This window comes from Anas acuta, chromosome 3, assembly GCF_963932015.1.
Source record: "Anas acuta chromosome 3, bAnaAcu1.1, whole genome shotgun sequence".
Taxonomy (NCBI): domain Eukaryota; kingdom Metazoa; phylum Chordata; class Aves; order Anseriformes; family Anatidae; genus Anas; species Anas acuta.
In genome coordinates, this window is record NC_088981.1 from 40,408,795 (window position 1) to 40,421,873 (window position 13,079).

Here is a 13,079-nt window from a genome sequence, read left to right on the forward strand (position 1 = left end):
GCAGGACTGGGGAGAAACGTGGTCTGCTGGAGAGCAGCACGGCCCCCATGGCTGCGTTTCCCCAGCACCTTCCCTTTAATCAGGCACAAGTGCGGTTAACTTGCTGATCCGCGACACGAAATAAGCCCAAGGCACTCGTGCTTGCTCCTTCCCACTGAAGCAGAGCCATGTGTAAATTCCTCGGGTGGGGATCGGGTGTTTCAGCACGCTGTTGAATTAAACAAACAGAAAGCATGCCCAGCTGCCCGCTCGAGCTCTTAGCAGGACTGTCCTTCAGCCACAGCAGCGAGTGAGTTACAGCGAATACACCTGCGAATAAAATGCCATCTCTATTTTATGGACTGGAAACTGAGGCACGGAGGAGAAGGTGGCAGCAATAGATGTTTATCGAGATGTTTAATTACCAGCGAAACTGGTTAGAAGTGTGAATGGTTTTGATTATCTGTATCCTACACAACTTGCACAAAACTACATCAAAGGGTAAAGCGCTGCAAACAGAGCTACTTCTTCACGGTCTCATTTTAAACACAAGATGAGTGAGGTTCTCAAGTACTGTTGGAAACACAAAATCAGTACTAACATTTAAAAAATAAAGCTGTTCCACTGTAGAGCTAAGGAACTGAATAAAACTCAGGAAATTAGGAAGGACGTGTACCTCCATGTGACTTATTAATTGGGAATTCCTGAAGAGCAAGCTCTATGCAGGACTTAAATAATAATAAAAAAAAAAATCTGTTAAACCCCAGCATTTAAATCCTTGTGCTACCTTCTTCAGCCTGAGTCAACTTCTGAATGCTGCCTGAATTTAGGTGGGGGCCTTGTTTGGGGTGTTAATTTATTTATCGGTTGTGTTTATGGTGTATAGAACAGATGTATTGTGGTATAGGTTAGAAGCATTTAACCAAAAAAATCTGCACTACATACATATGTGGGTGTGGGTATATCATCTTTAACAATTTTACTTGGCTGTTGAGCAAAATAACTTATGATTAAAGCAAAAAAATACTTTTTGTGTATGTCAGTTTCAGGCAGGTACTGGCAAATGACTTAACATAGCCTGTAGATAAGCAGCACAACTGTTCCAGGTGCAAACCCTAAGGACAATGTGATTTCTTACCTCTGCTAGAGTACCTAGTACTTAAGTGTGGTGGAGGGAGAAGTTGGACAGTGCTTTAAGGAGATTAACTTCTGTTTCTAAGTTGACAATAATTCAAAAACATGAAGCAAAGAGTTGTTACAAAGCTTAAAAAAAAAAAAAAAAATCAATCTCCTTTTAGCTTGCATCTTGAGGCTAAAGAAAGATTACATGATTTAGCTTTGGAGTAAACTCAGTATATCTCACCCGAACTTTCAAATCAGCTAGATGTCCACTGTTTTGTTGCACGAGTAGATGGTAAATAGAAAGTGACAACAGTAATACCACAGGGCAGGATTTCTGCAACAGTTTGATGGACTCACGCTTTAGGAAATCAGAGTTCTTCTCTGCAGCCTTCCCTCTTGCTCCAGACCCCTTTCCCCAGTGTGGCTGAGCCCAGGCTGGGTTAGGGTGAGGCTCCTCAGAGCAGCTCAGGAGCGATGACCGAGATGGTTCCTCAGCTGCTGTACCCCAGCAGCTCAGTGTGACTAACTCTGCAGGACTACACCGACCCTAGCTGAGGACCTGCACACACACGCAGAGTCTCCTCTTACCAGAGGAAAGCTATGGAAAATATGAACTGCAGGAAGAGGTCACCGTGAAGTACACAGTGGAGGCTACATACATTCCAGAGATTTTTACTCTGCTCTTGAAGGAAATAGGCTATTTTCCCCCATTGTTTCATTTATCTGGCACGTTTTCCTTGGACCACAGGTTTTTGAACAGTACTTCTCATAAGAATACCTCTGCATTTATTTATTTATATATATATAAGTATAAATTGACATAGTTTGGCTACATTCAGCCTGGGAATTGTTTAAAACTTTTTGGTGGCTTGAATGTAAATTGTATTTAAGTGCTTTTCCGCAGAGGAAACATGAAAATGATTAACAACTGAAAATGAAATTGCTGAGATTCTTCTGTGTGAAGTTGAGAGCCTGAACCTTTGAGCCACTTCATCTCACCCATTAGCAAGAGAAACCTGCTTCCCGCAGTACTTGTCTCCTATTACTTACAATGGTGTGTAGTTTCCTGGACCAAAGTGGAAACACCTGAAGGAAATCTCCATCCTGCATTTTTTCTGGTGCACCTCTTCAGGGCAAGCAGCCCCAGACACTGCTGGTATAAGAGCCAGGACACCCAAAGCCAAAACACCACCAGCCTGGTCCTGCTTCTCCTCTGCTCCCATCTGCAGTCCTGGGATAGAGGAAGCAGTGCTGCTATTTGTAACCAGCTTTGCCCCCCAGCTGGTGGAGGTTTAAGCAGTGTGGGATCACTCCCTGAGCTGTGTTGCTCATTTGAGATGTCATTCCTTTGCAGATATTTGGGGTTCTTTATGGTGCTTTGTTCTAAAGAGGAACAACTGTATTGCTTTACCATACAGTGTGGGATATTGTTAGTTCTCCCAAGTGAGGCTTGAGGTATAAGAAGTTCCCAGGGGTCACTGATGTAAGGGAAAATAATTTGGTGCCTGACCTAGAGGTAGATTAAATTACTCTTTCATGGTTTATAGAGGGTACTCCCCTTACCTCCAGCACAGAGTCTCTGGAGTTTTCATTTCTAGGCTGGGATTTTTCCTCCCATGTAAGTTTCCCAAGGGCATGAATCACCTGTAATGCTGAATGCAACAGGAGTCTTGCCAGGGACTTGAGCAGAACTGGTGAGGTTTTTTTTAAAGCTTGATAGGTAATGACGGGCAGTGACTGTATTTGAAGCTGAATGCCAATGTTGCTGTTAATTGTGTTTACCTAAAGTCTGGCATAAGCCTTTACAAATGGGACTGAATTTGGTAACTGCCACGTCTATCCTCACCCATTTTGACAAAGACCTCTAGCTGCTACTGCATAAGAAATGCAGTCTTGATGTTGCTGAGTACCTGCTTGACTTTTATATTTGTGGAGCTGAGCTGGTGTAGAGAAGCGCTCCACTGCAAATGGAGCAAAATGAGCCAGCACAGTGTGGTGCTCCACAAGCCGCTCAGGAAGGTGCCACATCTGTACTGAATCCTTTCAAGCACTTTCGGTTAACTTACTCAGTATCACCCTCTGAATGCACATTTATTAAAGTGAATGGGCAGCTAAAAGCACAAATTAAATGCTATTTAATAGCAAATGGGAGGGGAAAAATAAAAATCCTTCCAATTCCTTAGAAGTCCTTATCTTTTTAAATTATTTATTATTAAAGGTAAGAGGTTAAGGCAAAACTAAGGTTCTCCTGGTGTTCCTCCATTGTCATGTAAAGTATCAAAAGAAATTGTCTTCCAAAACAAAAAGATTAAAGTTTGCAGGAAGGTTTCAGCAGGCTAGCATCTGTTTTAGCTGTTTGTTTGTTGTTTGTTTTTTTTGTTGTTGTTGTTGTTGTTTTTTGTTTTTTATATTTATTTTTGTAGCAGGATGGATTCTAGTTTAATTTTTATAATACTACTACATTATTGTTAAATAAAGTGAAAAAAAAGTCTCGTAAGTTTGAAACAGGTTTGATTTTTGCACTTGTATGTAGTTGATCTTCTGCAAGTTTAGTTATTCAGTTTATGGCAAATAGAATTTGATCACAGTTTGTGAAGTCACAGAATCACAGAATCACAGAATCTCTAGGTTGGAAGAGACCTCAAGTCATTCCAAAATATTTAGAAATGGTTTCTTTTAATAGGATAAATACAATTTAACGATGATCAGATTATTTGTTTATTTATTTATTTATTTTTAAGGTACATGATTTTTGAGGGCCTCCACTATGGAGACTCAACAGAGATGTTTTGATTTTGAGGAAGTGCAGAGCACCCACTTCCTGAAAAACTGAGCTTACATTTGCTGTTTTTTATTGATTATCCCAAAACTGCAATCCCAAGCCATTTATGAAATTTTGGCAAGGGCTGTATAATTTCCTGGTGTCCTCATTAAGTGTACATTTTGGCTCAAATGTAGAACCTATAAAAAAACTGTTAGCTTAAGCTAAACTTCACATCATTGAATTAATGTATTTATAAAATGGCAGTTTCCTAGAAATGTGACTACTGAGTAAGAGAAAAATAGCAGAGCTTTGGTGTTAATTTATTCACCAGCCCTGATGAGGAATGAGCAGATGCAGCGTGACCCAAAGCATTCGAAAAATTGGCAGAGTTGTAACAGAGATAGTTGACATTCTGTGTATGCAATATTTTTTTAGTTGTTGTTATAGTGTTTTGTTGTTGTTGTTGGTTTTCCTAATGAGGGCATAGGAAAGGCTTAGCATTTTAATTAGAGATCAGGTTGAAAATTTTATTCTGAAACTTTGTTGATACTGAGATTATTTTAAGTAAGAAAATCTGAAAACCATTTCACAAAGCTGGAAAAATAGAATCTTATCTTCCTTCATCTCTCCCTAATGGATACGTGGTCTGGTTTGTCATACCAAAGAGCACACTCAGTTGTTTTCTCAAATTAGGGAGCTCCTCATGAAATTCATACCTTGGTCCAAGCCCTATAAAAGTCTAATGCCTTACATAAGTGCTAAGATAAGAATTTAGCTGAAGCATAAATTGATGCATTGGCTTTGTATCAGCCATTTACATTAGGGTGCATTTTATTCCCTGCCTCAGGAAAAAATGTGCTTCAGCATGTACTCAGGAGCACCATGATGAGCTTTTGGAGCAATCTGTTTTTTGTCCCTACTTAGAAAAAATAAGAAAAGGTAAAGCTAACGAGCTAGCAATGTTAACTAGGGATGCTAACTAGTAGGTATAAAAAACACTTGAAAAGGAGTTGATTTTTAGACTGAAGAGATTATAGGGATCCCTCTTGGTGACAGAATAAATTAGCATTGCATGTAGTTTATCTTTTTTTTTTTTTTTTTAAACTTAAAACATCTCCTGTAGCTTTGCGTTTTATACAGATCATTATCCATAATAACAAGCTGGTCCACACAATAGTCTGTGTGCATGTGTATGTATCTATAAATAAATACACTCATATAGATCCTTCTTCATCAATGCTGTTCCCCCCCTGTGTAATTCTGTTTAGGCTATTATTCCACTTGAACCATTTGTCAGTGAAAGGAAGTGCCTGCAGAGAAGTGATACATTACTGTATAGTTTCTTGCTGTGAAATGTTGATTTTAAAACAGGCTGGCAACTGCAGCTGATCCCATAATAAAAATGAACAGACATTATTTTAGGAGGTTTTATTTTTCTTTTGTCCAGTTGTTTTGTCCAGTTTAAGTTCCAGTCCAGTTCTCCACTTCTTCCAGTTTATCCAGTTCTTGTATCGTCTTTCAGCTAAGCCATACTTGATAGTAAGTTTATGTCTTCATGTTTGGCCTTTTTGTCTCTGAGAGTTTGGGATTCTTTCCCATTTCCATTTCCACATTTTTAAGCTGTGACAACGACCATATTGCCTCATTATTAGCTAGCAGGGCAGGTGTGCAATGTTTTCTTTTTGAAGGGACGTTAGCATCCAAATTCAGTGAGCTGCACCGAGATCGTCCCCCATTTTATAGATGAGAAGACCAACATGGTTGTTAATGCATGACTGTAGGTTGAAGAATGAAAAACAAATACAAGTCAGCATAGACTAAACTGAAACATAGTGGAAAGCAACAGTATTCACATTAAAAATACTAATGTTGCAACTACGTTTACATAGGGGTAACTTGGACTCAAGGGCAAGTCTGCTCTCTGTATGCCAGTAATGCACAACAGAGCACCTGGGCATTGCCAACTTCCATGCGTCCAGTAAAAGACATTTCCTTTACTTCTCCATGAGAAAATACAGATCTAGGAAGGAGGCTTGTGCCTTCTTTTAGGAAGATCTCCTCTTGAACACACACTATTACTGCATTTTCAGAAAGGGTCATGCAGAAATGGTTTCAGCATTGTTTGCTAAGTCTGATGAGGTATCTGATTGCTTCTTTGTTAAATGAATAACATCAGGGCCATTGCTATCAGTCAAGAAAATCTAAACTCTTATCTTTGCTTCTTAATGCTCATCAAAAATAGGTCTCAATATCTCCTGCTTTGATAAACTGCAAGTCTTTTAGTCTGATAGTGTGATGGGGCTGCTATGTGATCTTTCTCTGGACAAATTCTGTAAAGACTTGAAGATGAAATTTCTGTCTTGCACTGGAGTCTCTGTGTGTGGGTCTCTCACTGACCTAGTCAGGGGAGTTAGATTTGCCGCAGTTGGTGGCAGTAGGTTATTAACTTACTCGTAATAAGGCTGTCTTAAGCATATAGTGCATAGCTAAGGCGAATGAACTCATTTTCAAACAGATTTACCTGTGCCTGAAGAATTATTTAATAAAGCACATTTGTTTTAATTTCCATTACCTACCCTACATTTACAAATTATAGTTCCTGATTAATGACATCAGGAGTTGAACTTTGCCTTTTCAAGCACCAGACGCATGCTGTGCTGTAGACACATTTACATTCCATTTATGCAAGTCGTCCAATTAAAATTTACTCATAGAAAGTATATAATACACCAGAATGAATACATTATTTCCCCCCATTAATCTGCATTCTTTGCTTTTCAACAGAAGTGACCAACATTTCACTTTGTCCCAAATGGGAATTCATGTCAAAAAAAAAAAAGGCGGGGGGGGGGAACAAGCGAACAAGCAGCAAAAATAAAGGAAAAATTTCCAGATCAAATTAATAAATTGTATTTGTTAAATAAAGAATTAAATAAAGAATTGGGAAGATGAAAGCTTTCCCTTAACTTTGTGTATAAATTTTCATTTAAAATTAAAGAAACCTGGTCTGATCCTACACAACACAGGTTCCTCCTTACATGAAAAATGTCACAGAAATGAGCATCCTCTGTCACAGGGTGGCCTATATCTCTGGAAGGGCACATCACTCAGTAATATCATCATGAACTATTTTAGGTTTTCCTTTTAAACTTAATGAGCAAAATTTAACAGCATCCATCACTATGTGAGGCTGCACAACATGCACAAGAACTTTCGCAGTCCCTCACTTCTGAGCAGCACCAGGTGCTTTCCCAGTGCCCTTCTGCTGGCAAAGGACGAACAGAGCAACTTCTGCAGAGCATTTCTGGTGTGTAGCTAGCATTAGCCTTTCCTGCCAGGGGCTGGTTTTCCCACAGGTGCTCACGAGCAATGCCGATCTGAGCCAGGCATCTCCCATACCAGAAGCTACTGTCAATAACTCTGCAAAGGCAAGAGCTATGCTTGCTATTTTCTGAAGCCACTGAGTGAATATATCAGCTTGAATGGTATCTCCCCACATGCTCCGTGAAATTTTGCCAAACTGTAGGCAGGATTAATGTAGTAGGTAGAAGGAAAAATAATGTAGTAGAATTTGAAATCTTCCATGCTTCCACAGTAAAACAGTAGATGGCAGCAAGAGAGACAGTGTACAACCAAATCTGTTTATTGCCTTCTTTGCTTTGATGAGTAGGCTTTGAATCATTTCTTGGCTAACATCTTCTAGTTGGTCATGAAAATATGAGTTGAAAACTACCTTTTCTTTTCAGCATGTGATCTCAATATCTGTGATCTTCATCCTGGAAAGGTATTTCATGGCTCAGGTCTCTCTGTCCTGGCACTGAAATATCCTTTGTCCTTTTGTGTGGCTTACAGTGCTTGAGAAATCATGCTAAAGGCAAAGGTGAGTGCCCGAAGCAACTCAGCCTTTATTTTGTTTTAAATATAACATTGGTTAATAGGAACGGGTCCTCCTTCTAAAACACGCTTCTCAGATGAAATCCTTCATGTGGCAGGGCAACTGTTCCTAGGGTTTATCAATGGATGCAGAAAAACTATTAGACTGGAAGCAATTAATGAGAAAATTTCCGCCTGAGCACTATGTGATATACATATGGAGTCATAGGCAAAGGCAAGGCTTTGCAAAAGAGAAAGAAAAACATTATTCAGAAACTAATATTGTTGAAGTTGTGAGACTGCCTTTCAAGACAAAAGCTTCATTTTATATCCAGGTGCTCATGAATTCATCTTTAAACAGCAGCCAAAGTAGGTAAGATTTCCACAGGTGATTCAGAGCATCAAAAATTAGGTCCTGCAGCTCTATCTCTGCACAGTTTTTAATATGTTTTAAAGGAAATAAAACAAACTGTGAGAAGGGCAAGTTTCCCTTAGGGCTTCCTAGTTGAGGAAAACAAGTATACTGGGACAGTACCTGTCAAATGTAGCAAAAATATCTAGTTAACCATTCTTGCAACATTATGAATAGTGTCTTTTTTTTTTTTTTTTATTTTTCTCCCCCCTCACACACAAGTTCTCCATTTCAATTGTTTTGATGGACATTCTCATGTGAAGATTTTTCTTACTATTCCTGACATTATAGTTTGACTACACAGGTGCCATGTGCTCTGTGGATCCCTTTACCACATTTCTGATCAGGCAACCCAGTTCTCTTCAGAGCTTTTTTTTTCTAGGTGTTCTTCTTTTTACTCTGCTAATTCTTTCACCATGTTCTTTTCTACTCTAGGATATAAGGGTTCTGTTTTTTTTTTGTTTGTTTGTTTATTTGTTTTTTGGCTCAAACTACACTGCCAGACTGACTAGCTGTTCCAGTCTTGGTTCACAACTCACAGTAATTTTCTGAAGGTTCTTCATTTTATATTTAAACAATATTATTTTTTTTTATGGTCTCCTAGTGACTTGAAAGGCACGGTGCTCTTCCTGCTCCTATGGAAGCCTTTTAAAGGTTTCCTCTCTTTCTGTATCTCTGCATGCTTTGTTTGAAGCATGCATGATAACAAATGGCATTTTCTTTCTGAATAAAAGATGCATCAGACAGACTGTATTGGCAATTTATACTATTTTTTTCTGCCAAATCAAAGGATTTAAAGTTATCTTGATATCTTCATATGGAAAACAATTGTGAGCTGTTCAATTTTTTCCTTTTCCAGCTGTTAAAATATATGGAGAGCAAAATCTGATTTAGATGTTCTTTCTACAAAGACTGTCAAAATATATTCTTGTTGGAAAAGGACAAGTGACACCATAGGGAAGGGAGAATTGATCTATTCCTCTTGTTTTTCCTAGTTCAATATGCTCGCTGCTGTATTTTGTGCTTACGGCAATGTTCTGCAGCCCAAAAGATCTGCACTGAAAGATCTTTTTTGTAATATCTTTCCCTCCCTATGTCACACTTCCAGCATGCTTCAGAGCTGTGACTATCAGAGGGGTTACCTGCAGTAACCATGTACCTGGATACGACCGTTTACATCTGTTCTGTAATGGCACATGACACCACTGGAGTGGATCAAAGGATGGAGTCTGCCTGCATCTTTTACCAACACAGAAGAAGGGGATGAGCAAACAGTCCTCTGTTTTTTGAGGACACTGAAAAATAATAGTAAAGTGGAAAAGGCAAAAAGCAACATCAGGCACTAGGAGAACTTAGTAGTCCAAACAAAAGCATCCCTATTTAGAATATAAGCATTTCAGGTAAACAAAAGAGTAAATGTTGTGTTGTTATGACAGGCTCTCGGAAGGGTTTATAAATGATCCTAGCTGGTTCCACATCAGTAGAAAGAGTAACTAATCCTGAGGGCTGAAAAACAAACAAACAAACAAACAAAACAAAACAAAACAAAAACAAAAAAAAACACGTAGACTAAAGCTAATAAAATGAATAAAGTGACAAGAAAAATACAAGACTGCAGCAAATGGGGAAAAAAAGCCAACAAGGAGGAGAATTTTTTAATTATTCTTGATTATGGGAGGAATGGAACAGCCTTTCTGTAATTGACATGCAGTCAATTTAGACAACTTTTTGTTGTTTCTATGTCTTATGGGTTGAGATTTGAAAGAAGAATACTGCTGAAAATACTCTGTGTTCTTCAGGCAGCGAGTGAAGAGCTACATTTGGGTCATCTTTGTGTTCTTTCAAAACCCTCAAGGGTTTATCAAAGGCTTCTATCCTTCCCCAGAGTCTGCAGAGGACTGGTGGACAGGTACCAGTTGCTCCCCCTGTTTCTTGCAAAGAAAATGGGCACAAAACAAAATCAAAATGATTCCCTACTGAAGCAGGAGAGCTTTATGTCCATTCCTAGTCAGCTAGTTGTCACATAAATAAATGTAGGACAGTGAAAATACTGAGTCAATACATGTATTTCACAAATGGAGAAAGCTAGATGATGCATAAAAGGATTTTCACTAAAATCTGGCTTTTGTCATCAAAACTAAGTTACTCAATAATAAAAAAAAAAAAGAGAGAAAAGGAGGAAGAAGAGAAGAGAAGAGAAGAGAAGAGAAGAGAAGAGAAGAGAAGAGAAGAGAAGAGAAGAGAAGAGAAGAGAAGAGAAGAGAAGAGAGAGAAGAGAAGAGAAGAGAAGAGAAGAGAAGAGAAGAGAAGAGAGAGAAGAGAAGAGAAGAGAAGAGAAGAGAAGAGAAAAAGAACTTTTACATGTACGTAAATGTTAATGGAACCACTTTAGAGCTGGATTATGAGAGTATGAAATAAGCACAGTTTGACTGTAATGTGAACATACAATATGAATCAAATGCTTTTGGTGTATTTGAAATTGGCTGCATTTTGTTTTTCACAGCATTATTTTCTTTGTTCAATTCCTGTATCGTTTGTACTGGTTATTTAAACAAATTTGGTCTGGATTTCATCTAAAAAGCAACAAGGAGGGCCATATATGCATGTTAGAAGAAAATGTGAGTTTCCTTTTTAGTATTCCTATGGCTTGCTAAATGATTGCAAGCACAGTTTATCCTCTAAGTTCATTTCTGCAGAAGAATTTGAATCACCACTGGAATGCATGTGGCGAGCAGAGAAATTCTATCAGCAGTGAAGCCCCTAATCAGAAAGAGTGCCCAGTAGTTTTAAGACTGCATTATGGCTTATATTGATTGTGTGGTGACTTTTCTTTGGTTTCTTGCCATTATTCCAGAAAATACAAAGATCAAAGAAAGTCATATTGATTGGCTCAGGTCTGGTCAAAAACTAGATTTGTGTCTTCTAATGTAACTAACATTTTACAGATGGCTTGGTTCATGTTAAAGCTGGGGGATGCATGTAGATTGAATTATCAGAGGATTAGAACCAGCTGCATTTAGTTTGAAATATTTTTGTGCATTTTCTGTCCAGCAAAATGCATAGAGCAGCCTCTTGCTATTATGTATTCCAGCAAATACCTAGGAAAAAAAAAAAAAAAAAAAAAAAAAATTGAGACTAATTGAAGGTCTGCTCCTATTTATTGCTGGTTACCTTTTCCTCAAAGAAACCACATTGTACATGGAAAGTGTTTGTGAGCTCAGGTCCATAAATTCCACAGAACTAGGGTTCATCTTTGACTATGAGTTAAGGTTAAAAAGGAAAAAAGGATCAGATCTGAAGAATTTGCATGAATAGAACTAGAATCCAGCCCAGTATCAGTAACAGACCCACACAGTAACAGGAGTGACTCTCCAGTCTCCTGCCTTTCATGCACCTTGCTAAAAGGATTTGGAACAATGTGATTCTGATTTTATAATGTTTTACTTTCCATATCTTTAAAGGGCTAGGCTGAATGCAAAATGATGAAGCACCAGAATACTGGATTGATCTGACAGCAAAAGTATCTGTAATTATTTTCTCCTTTTAATGCTAAGTACCTAAATGTTTTCATGATGTCTCAGGACACACAGAAATATCAAGCAGTGTTAAAACAGACCATCAAGATTTTCATTGTTACACTAGATTTAATGTGATTTATTAAATTTATTTAAAGATTTTAGAAGTCACTGACAAAAGAACACTTAAATTATAAAAGTGTTACAAATATACTTTTTTTCTTGTTTTTAATAACTAAAATACCAACATCCACACTTGCAGCGATGTTATTTCCACTAACTAAAATAGTGGAAAAAATAAATAAAACAGATCTGATTTTCATAACATTAGTGCTATGTAGTTTATTCTATTCTATGTTCTTATGTTCATTAATCATAAATTATTATGAAAATGAAGGATAAATTCAGGCTTAGTGCCTGTGAAGTCTTCTGTTATTGATGTTCACATATATTGAAATGATTCTGGATGCTAATCTGTAAGGAGAATCATTTGCTGCAAAATTCAGAATTGTTTTGCTAAATTCATCTCTTTTCATATATGCATTAGATTTAAAATATGTTTTTAGCAATGCTTAGTAAACCAATTATTGCTTAGGGGTAATTCTTGCCAAATTTATTGTATGGCATAATCTCACCAGAAAAAGTTCAGGCTTACTAGGAATTAGTACTTTATATTTTTATTAAGTTCAGGGGATATTTCTTTGCAGAATTTTTTTCCTGAAGCAGATCACTGATGGTAAAATCAGCATGCCTCTGCTACGCATGTTTTTCCCATAAACTTGAAGTCCCTTTACAGCACAGGCTGATGCTTCTGAGAAATAAGGCTTTGTCTTGAGTACAGAGCCAAATCAATCATTAACTTCTCATACAGAAGGTTTATGATGTGGGCCAGGCCCCTAAAGCTGAGTGGTGTTTTGCATCAGGTATGATAGTTATATGATTTTTCTAAAAATGTAGCTTTAATCTTGTGCATGTCTATTTGTATATCAAAGGAAAATATGAAGCAGAGTCTTAGTTCTGTCTTCATCTTGTCTGAATCAGCACTTTGTGCATTGCACTGGAGCTGTGCAGGCTCAACCCAGTTAAGCATCTCTCCCTGGTTTTTGATAATTACCGCTTTAAATCTCAGTGCATATGATCTGACTTGCCACAGTGAACTCCAGTGAAAAGCATTACTGAACTCCCGGGAGGTTCTTTTCTGGAAGTTCTATTTTATTCTTTCTTTTGAATATTAGTTTAAAAGGAAAATGTGGCTCTTAAAATTTCTCGGCCCTGAAAGGGAAGGCTGGAAGGCATTCAGGTCCAGAGTTCAGTAACAGCCTGTGTACTCTATGTGAAAAGAATTGTTTCTGTATACAGACCTCTCAGTTTTTGCTTGCTAACCATTTTAACTATTTCTAATCAGGTGTCTGAT

At 37.9% G+C, this 13,079-nt stretch overlaps 1 protein-coding gene across 1 annotated transcript in view; it reads right to left on the reverse strand.

The window, feature by feature from the left end:
* The window catches only part of EML4 (EMAP like 4), a 203,732-nt gene that overhangs the window by 158,220 nt on the left and 32,433 nt on the right, over positions 1–13,079 (reverse strand). The window lies entirely within an intron of this gene.